General features: G+C 34.7%; 1 protein-coding gene across 1 annotated transcript in view; it reads right to left on the minus strand.

Moving 5' to 3' along the window:
* The window catches only part of MALRD1 (MAM and LDL receptor class A domain containing 1), a 958,969-nt gene that overhangs the window by 542,111 nt on the left and 400,274 nt on the right, over positions 1-16,584 (minus strand). The gene's annotated exons all lie outside the window — the stretch shown is intronic.

The following is a 16,584-nucleotide window of genomic DNA, read 5'->3' on the forward strand; positions in this document are numbered from 1 at the left end:
ATTTTTAGTAGATCAAATTTTTTTTTTTTAATTTCATGAAAAGTATCTTTCTTATATATTTTTGTTGTTGTAAGGTGTCATTGAGTCTATTTCAACTCATAGCAACCCTAAGTACAACAGAAGGAAACACTTCTCAGTCCTGTGCCATCCTCACAATCATTGTATGCTTAAGCCCATTATTGCAGCCACTGTGTCAATCCATGTCATTGAGGGTCTTCCTCTTTTTTGCTGACCCTCTGACCCTCTAGTTTACCAAGCTTGATGTCCTTCTCCAGGACTAATTCCCCTGATAACATGTCTCACCATCCTCACTTCTAAGGAGCATTCTGGCTGTACTTCTTCTAAGACAGATTTCTTCGTTCTTCTGGCAATTCATAGTGTTATTAATACTCTTCACCAACACCATAATTCAAAAGCACCAGTCCTTCAGCCTTCCTTATTCATCGTCCAACTTTCCCATGCATATGAGGTGACTGAAAACATCATAGCTTGGGTCAGGTGCACCTTAGTCCTCAGAGCAACATCCTTGCTTTTTAACACTTTAAAGACATCTTTTTTCAGAAGATTTGCCCAATGCAATGGGTCATTTCTTGACTGCAGTTTCCATGGGTGTAGATGGTGATTCCAAGTAAAATGAAATCCTTGACAACTTTCAGTATTATCATGATATTGCTTATTTGTCCAGTTGTGAAGATTTTTGTTTTCTTTATGTTGAGATGTAATCCATGCTGAAGGCTGTAGTCTTTGACCTTCATCAGTAAGTGCTTCAAGTCCTCTCCATTTTCAGCAAGCAAGGTTGTGTCATCTGCATACTGCAGGTTGTTAATCAGTCTCCCGTCAATCCTAATGCCACGTTCTTCTTTATATAATCCAGCTTCTCAGATTATTTGCTCAGCATATAGATTAAATAAGTACAGTGAAAGGATACAACCCTGACGCACACCTTTTCTGACTTAAACCATGCAGTATCCCCTCGTTCTGTTTGAACAACTGCCTCTTGATCTATGTACAGATTCCTCATGAGCTTAATTAAGTGTTCTGAAATTCCCATTATTTGAAATATTATCCATAATTTGTTATGATACACACAGTTGAATACCTTTGCATAGTCAGAACATAGGTAAGCATCTTTCTAGTATTCTTTGCTTTCAGCCATGATCCATCTGACATCAACAAAAATATCCCTCGTTTCACATCCTCTTCTGAATCCAGCTTGAAATTCTGGAAGTTCCCTGTCAATGTACTGCTGCAACCACTCTCAAATGATCTGCAGAAAAATTTTACTTGTGTATGATATTAGTGATATTGTTTGATAATTTCCACATTCTGTTGGACCACCTTTCTTTGGAATGGACATCAACATGGACCTCTTCTGATCGGTTGACCAGGTAGCTGTCTTCCAAATATCTTGGAATAGGTGAGTGAACACCTCCAGCATTGCATTCATTTGTTGAAACATCTCATTGGTATTCCATCAATACCTGGAGCCTTCTTTTCCACCAATGCCTTCAGTGTAGCTTAGACTTTTTCCTTCAGTACCATCAGTTCTTGATCATATGCTACTCCTGAAACAACTGAATGTCAAAAAATTATTTTTGGTACAGTGACTCTATGTTTTCCTTCTATCTTCTTTCGATACTTCATGCATCATTCAATGTTTTGCCCATAGAACTCTTCAATATTACAACTTGAGGCTTGAATTTTTTCTTCAGTTCTTTCAGCTTGAAATATGCTGAGTGTATTCTTCCCTTTTGGTTTTCTATCTCCAGGTCTTTGCACATTTCGTTATAAAACTACTTTGTATTCTCAGTGATTATCTTCTCAATGATCATTTCCAGGACATCTTCTTGGTGATTGAAATGTGAAAGTTGGGAACAAAGAATAAGGATCAGTAGTTGGAAAATATGGCCTTGGTGATAGAAACAATGCCGGAGATCACATGATAGAATTTTGCAAAACCAACAACTTATTATTGCAAATACTTTTTTCAACAATGTAAATGGTGACTATACACATGGACCTCGCTGGATGGGATACACAGGAATCAAATTGACTACATTTGTGGTAAGAGACAATGGAGAAGCTCAATATCACCAATCAGAACTAGGCCTGGGACCCACTGTGGAATGGACCATCAATTTATCATATGCAAGTTTGAGTTGAAGCTGAAGAACATTAAACAAGTCCATGAGAACCAAAGTATGACCTTAAGTACATCCCATCTGAATTTAGAGATTATCTTAAGAATAGATTTGATGCATCGAACACTAATGACAGAGGACCAGACGAATAGTGGAATGATATCAAGAGCATTACAGAAGAAAGCAAAAGAGCATTAAAAAGACAGGAAAAAAAGAAAAGCCCAACATAGATGTTGGAAGAGACTCTGAAACTTGCGTAGAGTAGCTAAAGCAAAAGTAATAAAAGATAAAGTAAAAGAGCTGAACAGAAGATTTCAAAGGGCTTTCTTATATAGACTATTATTTATATTTGTTATGTTCGAAACCCTAAGGGGCAGTACTACTTTGTCCTATAGGGTCGCTGTGAGTTGGAATTGACTCAGTGGCAACAGGTTTGGTTTTATTGTCTTCTTCATTATTAAAGTGTACATAGATTCGATTTCCATTTTCTGTAATATCTATTATTTCCTCTCCAGGAAAAAAAAAAATAGCTCATCTCAGTGAACTTTTCTTCATTCTGAGAGATATTTTCAGATTTGTGCTCCTTGTTCACTCTTCCATGTCACTGCTTAAAAATTCTTTGTGAACTGTAACTGATCTCCTTGTAATCTTTCCTTGTCTTATACAAACCATACTATTTTTTTTTTTTCTCTTCTCTTCTCCCTTATGGGCTTCCCTCATGATTCACACAACCCATAATTTCACATATGATATTGATGACGCAAACATAGCTTTTTATTTTTCTGGTCACTGTAATCAATACATTTCAGAAGAAATATATTCCTCTAACGCTCTTATTTTTTATTTTTCTTGTACTGGCCTACATTTAGACATGATTTCATATGGTCTGTTGTCTCTGAGGCATTAAGGTGTTATTAAGTTTATTATAGGCTTGTTTGTTTAGTTCTGATTTCTTGTTTTATTGTGTTTTGATACATCTGGATGGGTGGGGCAGGCATGATACTCTAGCCACTAATTTGGCAGTACTGGGGCACTTACCACCTGTTTTTGGGTGGGTGCAACAGTGGCTTGAGTGTAATGCAGGTCTCTGTTCACTGGTCATGCAGGACAGCTGAGGGGATTGGGTGGGCATTGTCCATGGTCTGTCATCAATCCAGTGGCACAGGAGTGGGAGGGGGTATTCGCTGAGTGGATGCTGGGGCAGGTGGGGTGGGTTTGGCTGGCAAGCGGGGGCCACGGTCGTCATCACTCACCAGGTGGGGGTGTATGTGTGGAGGGTGGGTGCATATGTGTTCATAGTGTCACTGCCACTTTTCAGGCATGAGTATGTGAGTGGTAGTCACGTATACATGTGGGCACTCAGTTGCCACTACTCACTGGGTCTAGTGGTGTGGGTGGTGGGCAGGTGTGCTCACAGATCCTCTGCTCAGCAGGTGGAGGGAGTGGGTGACACGCAAGTGCGTGTGTAGTTGCCGCCACTCACTGGTTTTGGGGGGGAGTGGGTACATGCATGAATGTGCAATCACACAATCACCACAACTTGCTGAGCTAAAGGAGGGTTTGGGAAGTGGACAGGTAAGTGCATGGGAGTGCACTTACTATCACTGTTTGAGTAGGTAGGAGGGGTGTCAGACAGGGCTGGGTTGGGGGATGGGAGGCTCATATTATGGTCCCTGGTTAGGCAGGTTGGCTGGGGTATGGGACCCTCTGTCGCTTCCAGTTAGGAGGATGAGGGGAGAGGGAGTGCGCCCCTTGGGCAAGCAGATGGGGGTGCCTGGGTACTTTCATTTTACTGCTGTCAGCAGTTGGGACCTGCCCCACAAGTGATCCACCACTTTGTATGTGTCACCCATTCCAGATGTCAGTGACTGCCATTTGTGACTATACCTGGCTCTGATCCTGGAGCAGAGTCTGGATCCTGGCTTCCTCCCTGCACTGGGGATGGCAAGGTCCCTGGAATTCTTATTCTCCTTTCTGTGCTTTCCTTTCTTAGATTCAGATCACGACCCACTCAGATGGTTTCTCTCTGGGTGTATTTATATAGTTTCTCTGTCTCTTATGGGCAATCTGTGAAGTTGCCCTCCTGTGCTCATTGCCCGGGATTGCCATTGGCTTTGTCTCAAGATGCCCACATTGAGTCAGGATGGCTGGCAGAGCCCCTGAACTCCATTTCACTCCTCATTCACTGCATTCATTTAATTTTTTTCCCAGTTGATGTTCAATTATCCCTCCTTTTCGATGTGCAGAGTTACGGGACTGTTATCTGCATCTGTTTCACTTCGTTTCTTGGGCCTTTGTTGTAGAGGGATGGTAAAAAGATCTAACTAGTCCATCATCTTGGCTCCTGTCCTTTCTGATTTTTTTTTTAATTTTAAATGAAAAAACTGGAAAGTGTGTGACCACATTAATATAGTGTCTGTTTACTCTGATTATATCAGTTTGGATAGGATTAATGATGTGTAAAAACAAAGGAAATTTGACAAATGAAATTTAATATGGATAAATGATAAATCTCACCAGCTTAAAATATAAATTGTTGAGATGAGTGTGGCTCAGCGTGGCTATGAGTGGGAAATAGATTTAACACCATTATGTGTGAAAAGTAATTTCTAAACTTATGAATTCAATATTAGAAAAAAACTATACAAAGCTGTGCCTGACAGTTGAAAAGGCTTTTGTGGGTGTGAGAGAGAGAGTATTCTCTCTCATGAAAATGCTAAACAGGAATTTGGTAATTCTTCTTCCTCACCACTATTACCCGCCACTTCAAAGAAGTTATAGAAATGATTCTTTTATTGGTTAGTGTTCTAATTATCAATTCATTCAATAGGAATTTATCCCTCATGGAGTTCTCTCACCATTATAACAGAATGTGGTAAGTACTATAATGGAGATATAAAATTTATGATTAATTGTAACTGGAATAAAAGCTAATCCTTCACAGAAACCTTAGTGTTATTCCCTGCTTTAGGTTAAACTAATTTCTATTACCCTCTTCAACTCTAAGATTCTTTGATTTTATAATTCTAATTACCTGAACTTAATATCATATTGTGAAAAATTATTTGTATTTTATTTATTTGTATAATTTATACAATGCTGTATCTATTATTTTCCAAATATCTTCTTTATTTAATTAAATGGTGTTTTCAATAAAAAGTAATTATCAATGGAAAAAGAAAGAAGATACAAATTACCTATGTTACAAATGAAGACACAGATATCACCACAGACTGGACGACAAAAGGCTGATAATGGGATACTATGGAGAACTCTACATGCATAAATTTGAGAACATAGATGAAATGGACCGATTCTTTAAAAAAGATAAAGTCACCCAATATGAAACAGATAATCTGAATAGGTCAATAACTATTAAGGACATTGGGCCCATAATTTAAAAAAGTCCTAGAAAAGAGATCTCCAGGCCTAGACCATAAATAAAGACTTAAAATTGTCCCTATTGGCAAATAACATGAACATCTATGTAGAAAATCTAAAGAATATGCCTGAAAACTCTGACGACCAATAAATAATCCAGCAAGGTCATAGGACAACATACAAAATTATTTTGTCATTGTATTTCTATATATCAACAAGGAACACCTGGAAACCAAAATTAAAAATATAATTCCATTTATAATCACTCCAAAATTTAATACTTAGATGTAAAACTAACAAAACATGTAGAAGTCTTGTATGCTGAAAACTGCAAAATGGGGAGACAGCATACAAATGGATTGGAAAACTTAACACATTAAAGATGTCAATTATCACCAAATTATAATAACTAAGGCAATTTTGGAAAAGAAGGCTAAATAGGGAGAAATCTCTCTACTCCATTTTAAGACTTACAACATCAGTAATCAAGAGCGTCCAGTATTGGTGGAAGGACAGACACTTAGAGCAACAAGCAGAATAGAGAACCAGAAATAGCTCCATACAAGTACTACCAATTAATTTTTGACAAAGATGTAAAAGTAATGAAATCAAGAGAGGATAGCTATGTCAACGGTGCTGGTACAATTGGATACTCAAAGGCAAAAAATAAATAAATAAACTTTTACTGAAGCCTCACACTTTACACAAGAATTAACAAAATGGACCACAGACTTAAATTAACTTGTAAAACAATAAAACTTTCAGAAGAAAACATAGGAGAAATTCTGGGACCAGTTCAAAAAATTGTACTTCATCAAATTAAAAACTGTTGTTCTGCAAAAGACTGTTAGGGGGATGAATATACAAAAGCATGGGAGAAAATATTTACCAATCACATATCTGAAAAAGGACTAATACCTAGAATAGGTAACCAAACCTGTTGCTAGGAAGTCAATTCCAACACATAGGAACCCTACAGAACAGAGTAGGACTGCCTCATAGGGTTTCCAAGGCTGTAAACTTTTATGGAAGTAGACTGCCACATATTTCCTGTGCAGAGTGGCTGGTGAGTTTGAATCGCTGAACTTTTGGGTAGCTGCCAAGCACTTAACCACAGCACCACCAGAGCTCCTTGAACTAGATAAAAAAACTCTCAAAACTCAAGTTAAAAAAAAAAAAATTGATTAGAAAATGGGCAAAAGACATGAAGAGACATTTCATCAAAAAGGATATAAAGATGGCAGACAAACACATGAAGAAATGTTCAATCTCACTAATCATCAGGGAAATGCAAATTAATACCATGATGATATATTACTCCACACTTCTAAGAGTAGCAAAATTAAATTTTAAAAAATGATGATAATACCAAATACTAATAAGGATATGGATAAACTGGATTTCTCCTGTATTGCTGGTGGGAATGTGAAATGGTACAACTACTCTAGAAAATAGTTTCATGATATCGTACATTCATACCATTGAATGCTACTCAGCAATAAAAAGGAACAACTGCATTTATACACAACAAATTGGACAGATTTCTTGGATGGTATGCTGAGAGAGAAAAGCCAGCCACATAATGTGTGGTTCCATTTATATAACTTTTTCAAAATGACAACTATAAAAGAATGACAACTATAGACATGAAAAATTTAGTGGTTATCTGACACTAGGCATAATGGAAGACAAGTAGGTGGGTGTGACTATACAGAAGTATAGATGGAGTATTTCTGTATCCTGACTGTGGTAATGGTTACACAAGTCTACACGTGTGATAAAATGGCAGAGAACTATATACATATTGAACCAATGTCAGTTTTCTGGTTTTGATACCCTACTATAGTTATGTAAGGTGTTACCACTGAGGGAAACTGCCTGAAGGATATACAGGATCGCTTTGTAGTATCTTTGTCATAGGAGCCCTGGTTGCACAGTGGTTAAAGCACTAAACTGCTAACTGAAAGGTCAGCAGTTTGAAACCACCAGCAGATCTGCAGGAGAAAGATGTGGTAGTCTGCTTCCTTAAAGATTTACAGTCTTGGAAACCCTATGGGGTAGCTATGACTTGGAGTTGACTCAACGGCAGTGGGTCAGCATCTTTGTCACTTCCTATGAATTGATAATAATTTCAAAATAAAAAGTTAAAAAAAAGTAATATCATCTGCCAATTATCATTGGGTGACGTCATTAGGAATTTCTGAAACAGTTATTTTCTTTGTACTTTCTTAATCTATGTAAGAAGTAATAACAAATACTCTAAACAACATTCTCCGAACTGCGTTTCATAGTATAATAGTTCTATCAGAAGTATATTGATTTCTATACAAAAAGGAGTGTGGGGCTAGGTAATTTGGAAAAGCCCTATGTTGAATACCAATCTTTTGAAAATTCAGAATGCATGTTATATATTAAACTTTTAGAAAATCTGGCTTATCTCATAGTTGATCCAGAGAAGCCCCTCACACACACAACTTTTTCTTCCCCGATGACTTGAGAATTCTGGTTTCATAACTTGGGAAATATTACCCTAACATATGTCAATTAAAATATTGAGTTAGTGAAAGCAGGGGCACAGTTGATAACTTTGGAAACATAATGGCAGCTTTCTGAGCCCTAGTCACTCAGCTGCAGCCTATAATAATGAATTCCTGAAGGTTAGGACAGCTGATCCTCACAGGAAGCCTGACTTATTAACATAATGATACCTGACCTACTTTTCAACATAATCTCCCAAAGAAAACAAAAGCCATTCACAGTCCATGGTTAATAAAGTCCCTGAAAACACACTGGTTGCTTTCAACATGCTATATTACTTTTATGAAAGCCCACATTTGGGTTAGTATTTATATATGACTAAATTATCTCGCTTTCTCCTTTCCAAAAGTGCTTTGCTCTTATTTTAACATTCACAATATGAATGTTTATGCACCTATCTCTTACTAAACCCCCAAGCCAACCAGCAGCTCTGAAATTATTCAGGCTGTATCTTGAGTGGCTTGTTTGTTTGTTTTGCTCCAGGGCCACATCTCGTGGAGGAATCCAATGCTTATCAAGTAAATAAATGAAAAGGAAATGAGATAATAACACATCAGGAAACACAAGTATATGATTATTGGCTGAGAACACTAATTACCTAGGTCAGTGGTTTTCAGTTTCCAGTGTGATCCACCCTATTGCAATGTGGCCTTTCCACAGTGGCACACTACACTTTTAAATTTATTTTTGCCATAAATGAGCACAAATTCTGATTTGGTAAAATATTTCAGATGGAGCATTGAGCTGAATATGGTCGAGAAGTAATATACAATTTATTGTGAATAAAAAATAATAGACAATATCATAGCATCAAACCAAAGATGACCCTCCCCAGAAATGCATGTGTTCACTAGGAAATGAGAGAACTCTGCTATAGCAAATGAGGAAGGGCAGTCAAGACAATAAACAAGCCAGCCTAAACACAAAATAAAAAACAGTCCTCAAAGACAACTAAGTGTGCAGAAAAATTATGGTTGTGTGTTTATGGAAAGTAAATACATTGTTATTGATATTGCTATAATATAGAAATAACTATTTCAATTATTGATGACTTGTTTAATATTGCTTTCAGTTTTTTTTTAATTTCTTCAAATACACAAGATTTTTTTTTACACAAGATATTACATGGCTTGACTAATATATACATATTTTTTCAACCTTCACTCAAATGTCAATTTCTCAAAGAGGACTCCTCTGACTGCCCCTTAAGACTGTAACCCACCACTCCCAGAATTTTTTTTCCACTTTCTCTATTTTTTTCCAGAGCACTTATCACCATGAGATACTATGTGTTATTCTACTTATTTTATGTTTGTATTCCCATCATCACTAAAGAATAGAAGTTCCATGAGGGCAGGAATTTTGACTGTTTTGTTCACTGCGTTATGCCAAGTAACTAGAATATAATCTTTAGCACAAAATAAATGCTCAATAAATATTTATTGAGTAAATAAATTAAATTTCTTTTTTTAAATTTCTTAACATCTCCAACAAATTACATCACACAACCAAATACATAAACGTAACACTTAAAATTTTATATGAAAACAATTAAATCAATTAACTTTATCCTGAAAATACATACAGATGGATTTTTTTTTTTTTAATCAAAGATTCAATACACCCACTTCTCACTTATTGACATGATTAGGTTCCAAAGACTGGGTGGTTATATGAAATCAGCATTATGCAAAAATGGAAGATAACCACATCAGATCACAAAATGGAAGATGACTACATCATTACATAACTGTGAAATTACCTCATTATATAACTACCAAACCACTGATAATCATGGCCCAGCCAAATGGAAACATAACCTTAACGATCACAGCCAGTATTACTCTTGTCTCGCACCTTGGTGTTTGCTACCATTAGGCTTACATTGTTAATACACAAAATAGTCGGATAGGAGATTTTTTTACTATTTTTGTAAATGTGAAATGTTGAATAACAAGATAGCTGGAAAGTGAGGAGTAGGAGTACTGCCAATGATTAAAATTATGACATTTCTATGTATGTTCAAAAGGAAACAAAGAATAAAATAATAGCTCTCCTTTCTCAGCGGAATGCTTTTCCTAAATTTTGTATTGTTTAGGTGACTGCGTCTCAAATTTTAAGGCACATGTCAATCATTTGAAAATCTTCTTAAGAAGCAGTGTATGATTCAGTAAGTCTGGGGTGGAGTCTGAAATTCTGCATTTCTAACAGCTCGTAGCTGACGCTAATGCTGTTTGTCCATGGACCAAGAATTGAACAGCAGTGTTTAGATCACTTTTCAGCAGTGTTAAAGTGTACACTCAGGTGCTTTAAAAAATAAATGATATCTGAGGAATTTTCCATCCAATAGAAAAAAATGCACTTAAAAATATTTTGAATTTACTTGATAAGGCTGTTATTAAGTAACTGAGTGTAAGAGTTTGGATTATTGTTTATCAAATATTCTTTACTCGCTCACTTCCAACCGGAGGAGAGTATATTTCCCCATCTCACTGATTTGGGGCTTTGATATGTGACCCGTTTTGGGCAACAGGATGTTAAAAGACGTGACGCAGGCAAGGATTAGACATGTGCTTAAAAGTTTGGGCTAGTGCCATTGTGTTCATGCTTTTTGCTCTAAGAAGAAGGTGCTTTAGGTAGCTGCCATTCCAAAAAGGATAAAAAAAAACATGTGGATTGGGGTCTTGGCCTTGCCCACACCTTGGGGCTGAGCCCTGTTGAGCTCAGCCAAAATAAACAAAATCCAGCCAGGGCGATAAATGAGAGAGAATTTTTTTTTTTATTTGACACTGAATTTTGTTGTTTACTATTCTCAGAGAGGATGAAGATATTTGTAATGCATGTATTTGACAGGACCCCTGGTGATCCAGTGGTTAAGAGCACAGCTGCTAACCAAAAGGTCGGCAGTTTGAATCCACCAGTCGCTCCTTGAAAACCATTCAGGGCAGTTCTACTCCATCCTGTAGGGTCACTATGAGTTGGAATTGACTCGACAGCTATGGGTTTGGGCACACCAGAAAGGCTAAAATCCAAAAGACAATCTGAGGATGTAAAGGATGTAGGCTATCGGAGCACAAATCCACCACTTGTGGGGATGTGAACTGATGTAATCTCTGGAAAATTCTTTGGAAGCATTTACAAAAGCTGGCCATACACATACATACCGTATGACCCAGTAATTTCACTCCTAGGTAAATACCTAACAGAAATGAGTACATATGTTCACCAAAGACATGTACAAGAGTATACATAGCTAGCCCCAAACTGTAAACAGCCCATCGACAAAGAGAATGGATAAATATATTATGATGTATTCAAATAATGGAATATAAGCAATGAGCACGAATGAACTATTGTTATATGCAGTATGTTTGAATGCTAAAACATATTTTGTAAAAGAAGTCAGACACGCAAGTTCATAACGTATGATTCCATGAAGTTCAAAAATAGGCAAAGCTATTCTATAAAGAGAAAAGTAAGACAGTGATTACCTTTGAGGGTAAGGAGTGCCTGGAAGGGAGGCAGGGATTCCTGCATGCTGCTTCTGTTCTGTCTTAACCTGAGTGGTTGTTACTTGGGTGTGTACTTTGTAAAAAATGCATTAAGCTATATAATGATTATTTGAGTGCCTTTTCTGTGTGTATGTCTGTTATTTTTACTTAAAATACTACACAGTGCTTTTAGCTTAAGTACTTCCTTGGTCAATCTTTTTATTATGTACTTTTTAATTAGCATTTTCTTTATTAAAATAAAATTACCCCCCCCAAAAGTGCTTTATAAGCCACAAATACTCCCATCAACAGTACATGAAATTTCACATTGCTCTGCATTGTGGACTTTGCCAAGCTGGTTGGTGTGAACTGAAGTCACACTAGGCTCTAATTTGTATTTTGCTAATTAATAATGAGTTTGTATATGTTCTTATATTTTTATTGGCCAGTTGGTTTTCCTTTTTGATCAAGTGCCTGTTTTAACATTTTTGGCTAATTTTTATATTGAATTATTGCCTTTTTCATTATCGATTTTAAGTTTTTTATTCGTCTCCATTGGTCAACCTGAAGTTGACTATGCAAAAAACCTATGTTGTAGTAATTAGGGAAGGGTTATCAACATAAGGTTTGATACACGTTAGAGCAACTCTTCTAACTTGTCTTCAAGATCTTTTGGCTACTCCTGGCACATTTATAAGTCTTAGAACTAGATATTCAAGTTTCACATACCATCTGTTGGGATTTTGATTGAATCTCTACATCAATTTGCAGAGAATTTAAAATTTTGTAATATCTAATCATCTAATAGCTCTAAACTGTTTAAGCCTTCTTAATGACATTCAGTCAAGTTTGATGATATTTCATGAGAAATCTTCCAGGTATTTGTAGATTTATTACATGGTACCTAATATTTCTGATGTCGTATAAATGCTATTTTTTTAATCAAAAATCATTTTCTTATTGTTTGTTTATAGTATATAGAAAAATTGATTCTCTATGATATAGATATGCTGTGTACTTAGTATACATACATAAATATAAATAAATGATACTTATCTATTTTTATTTTTTAATCTCACAACTTTGTTGAATTATCTTATTAATACTAATTCATTTCTAGATTATTTTAGATCTCCTATGAAGATAGAATCTTATCTTTTAAAATAATGAATGTTCTGTGGGATTTTATTTGGTGGTTATACCACTTATTTCCTTTTCTTGCTTTATTGCACTTGGTAGAATCTCTAGTATATTGTTGAATAAATTTGGAGAAATGGGGATCCTTATCTTGTTCCTGATTTCAAAGAGGAAAATCATGTTTTCCATGACTTACTATTAAATATTACATTTTATATATTTATACAATTTTTTCTCATTAAAGAATGTATGTAATTTGGTAAGAGCTTTTTCATCTATTGAAATAATGTGTTTTTTTCTTCTCTAATCTCTTGAAGTGGTGAATTACATTATTATCACCAACTATTATATCGATTTTGTATTTCATGGAGAAACCCAAAATAGTCAAAATGTATGTTAAATATTGTTGAATTGTTTTGTAATTATTTTGGGGAAGAATTTTTGCATCATTGAGGAAAATTAACATATGTTTTTCCCTACTCATGTCTACTTTAAAGGGTTTGGTACCTAACTTATGTTTGCCTTGACACTAAATTATTTGAGGAATTCTCTATATTTCTAGTCTCTAGAAAATTTGAGTAAAATTAAAATTATTTCTCTCATAAATGTTTGCTAAAATTTGCCAATTAGTCCATATATCTGGACTCAATGTTTTCTTGGTAGAAAAGTTTTTTCACTCTTAATTCATGTTTGTTAAATTATTATAAGACTATCTAAGTTTTGATTTCATCTTCATTTTTTGAAGTTATATTTTGATAATATTTTTCTATATCTTCTAAATTTTCAAATTTATGCCATAATCCCTTTTATATTTTATAACAATATTAATATTTTTATCATTAATAAATAACATCCTCTTTTTAAATCTTAAATATACACTTGGCTAAGTCAGACCTCCTTCAAGAATTTGTTCAAATATCTTCCCATTCAGGTCTATCTTTGATATCCTACTTAATATTTTAACCTTCCTTCCTTCCATTTCTGATCTCCCTTGCCTTATTCTCTATTTTTCCTCATAGCATTTATCACTTTTAACAAACTATGTAATTTACTTTACACACACACACATTTTTTTTTTCTGTTTATCATAAGAATATATGTTCGTGAGGATAAGTAACTTGTCTGTTTGTTTAGTGAGGTATACCGGGAGTCTCAACATCTAACACATAAAAAGTGCTTGATAAATATGTGTTAATTAAATTTGATATTGTCTTCTATCTCTTGATCATTCTTGACAGAGTTCTGAAAATTGTAGCACTCTTTTCAAATCCTCTCTATTGTACATTTGTGTTCTATTTCATTAATTGGCAGTATTAGCTAATTGTTAGTTTCTGCTATAAGAATTTTAGGGCGACACATTTTTCTCTAAGTACTGGAGTAACTAATCCCACTGGTTTTTTAATGCATCAGTATTTTTCTGTTCAACTTTTTTCTATTTCTATTGCTATAATTTTCAAAAGTGTGAGATTTATCAGTTATTAAAAATGTGTTTCTTCGTACAAATAGGGAATTTTAAGGCATGGTCTTATAATTGATTTCTAGCCTAAATCAAATGACATACTGTCTGTCACATTAACCTATAGAAAATTATTAAAATTTGCTCAATGCTTAAGAATACAATCTCTTTTCTTTTGTTAATTGTCCTTTGTGTGTTTGAAAAGGATGGATATCCACAGTTTGTAAATGTAGTACTACACATGCCCATTAGGTTCAGATCACTAATTGTGCTGCTCAAATATCCTGTATCTTTACTAATCACAGTGCAGAATAAAATTATCTTGGGTAAGCCTGAGATATTCTCAATTATGTATCAACAAATATGCTAATTAGAATGTATATGAATATGGAAAATATGTTTTACAGAGTAATCTCTATTTTATTTTTTATAAGATTTTGATTTTCCTAGATACAAATATCACTTTCTTTGACTATGCTCTATATTTTCAACATATTCTGTAAATTATAAAATAAAATAATAAATAGCATTTTCATTTTTCTTCTAGATTTTGTTTTTATAGTCTACACTGATGTACAGAAAATTAAATCAGCAGATACTTTTTATTATAAAGAATTATTTTCTTCTCCTTTAGTGATAGCCTATTCCTTTAAAAATAGTTTAATTTTTCACTCCTTTTTGTAATTCTTAGATAGGGGACTTTAACGTCAAATACTTGATTGGTTCTCAGTGAAATTTCTGAAATCAGCTGATGTGGTGGCTCAGTTCCCCCCCACCATTTTTCTAAGTTTAATTAGAACATCAATGTTTCCATCAAACGCAGGATAAAACCATCCGTAATTCATAAAGCAGATTCTAGCCATTCTATAATTAAAACATAACATTTAAAACTAGTAGACTAGGAATACAGCTGAATTTTTAAAAATATATATTAAAAAACTACTATGTAAAAAAACATAATCATATAACAAGAAATAATGCTAAATATTGGCTGCTTTTAGGGTTTATTCTAACTTCTTGTTTGTTTTAAGGGGCTGAAAAAGTTTCCCTTTTCTCATGCAATATCTGCAACTAATTAAGTTTTACTGGCCAGTATTACTGACGTGGGTGGGCTCACCTAAAACCTAAAGAGATTTGAAACTCAATTCACCAAAAAGCACCTTCTAGTAACACTTTCCCTCCAAAGACTTATGATTACGTTTGCCTTTATTTTTATACCAAGTAGCTACCAAGACAGTAAGTTCTTAATACATATCTGATCCCCCTTGTATATCAGCATCTTTTCCGAAATACAAGGGGCTTCCCCAAAACATTCACAATTTTAGAGCTGAAATACAAAGAAAAACTTAGCAAAAATCAAATCGATACTTTAAATCTAAAAACAGTGTGTTATATCACTAGGAAAGCAATATGTTCACAAAATTACAATAAGTTTCAAAAGGAAGTATCTGCACTACTCACCTGATACATTTTTGTAATACTCAAAAGAAAATGGCAATTAAAAAAAATGTGCATTTGATGCAGAAAATAAGTTAAGTGTAGGAGAAATTAAATTAAAAATTTTAGTGTAGGAGAAAATATTTATAAAGTAGAGGTGAACATTAATAGTATATCCAAGATTAGCCAAAATGTTTTGCTTGGTTCACATATGATAAAAATGGATATTATAAAAGATAATCCGTAATTGATACAACAAATAGTTATGTAGTATATATAGGACTTCCATAGCTCTACTATGTTTTTAAGATTCAGTTTTATACAGATGTACATGGGAAAAGAAGTGGTTCATAAATCAAAGTACTTGGGTTCTAGTATCAGTTCTGCCAGTACCGGTTTTATGAACTTGGACAAAGCCCCCCTTGTCAGTAGCCTCATCCGTGGCGATGGATAATAATATCCGTCCCACTTACCTCTCGGGCTTCTGTGAGGATCAAATGGAGGTTAGTAGGTAAAGGGACTTTGAAAAGTTGAAAGAAGTTCTTTATAAATGTGAGCTCTTATTATACTGAAGTTATTCTTGACATTCTAGATTTGGTGTCACAAGAAAAGGAAGAGCAAACCCTAATCCTCTAGTTTAGAGACTATTACAAGTGGTACTGGAAAAATTTGTCAGCCTTCATTTTGACAGTATACATTCACCCCATTTGCCATGAAATGAAGCAACAATTGGGCTGTGTTGCAGAATTTTACAGGCTTACCAGAATGAGCACATGTGGCCCATTTAGCCGTTTTTTTTTTTTTATTTTAATAGGTGTTGTTTATTATGAGTTGATCTCCTACAATAATAATGCATTATCTGATATGTATCTCCTTTAAGAGATCACCTTGTCTACTTTATACATTATCTGGGTATTACTTTTCTGTTTTTTACCAACCTATCATATCTGATGAGTGGCACAAAATAATGACAATTCTCTGAAATGCATCAAATAAGAAGCGG

Source organism: Elephas maximus, chromosome 4 (assembly GCF_024166365.1).
Source record: "Elephas maximus indicus isolate mEleMax1 chromosome 4, mEleMax1 primary haplotype, whole genome shotgun sequence".
NCBI classification, from domain to species: Eukaryota; Metazoa; Chordata; class Mammalia; order Proboscidea; family Elephantidae; genus Elephas; species Elephas maximus.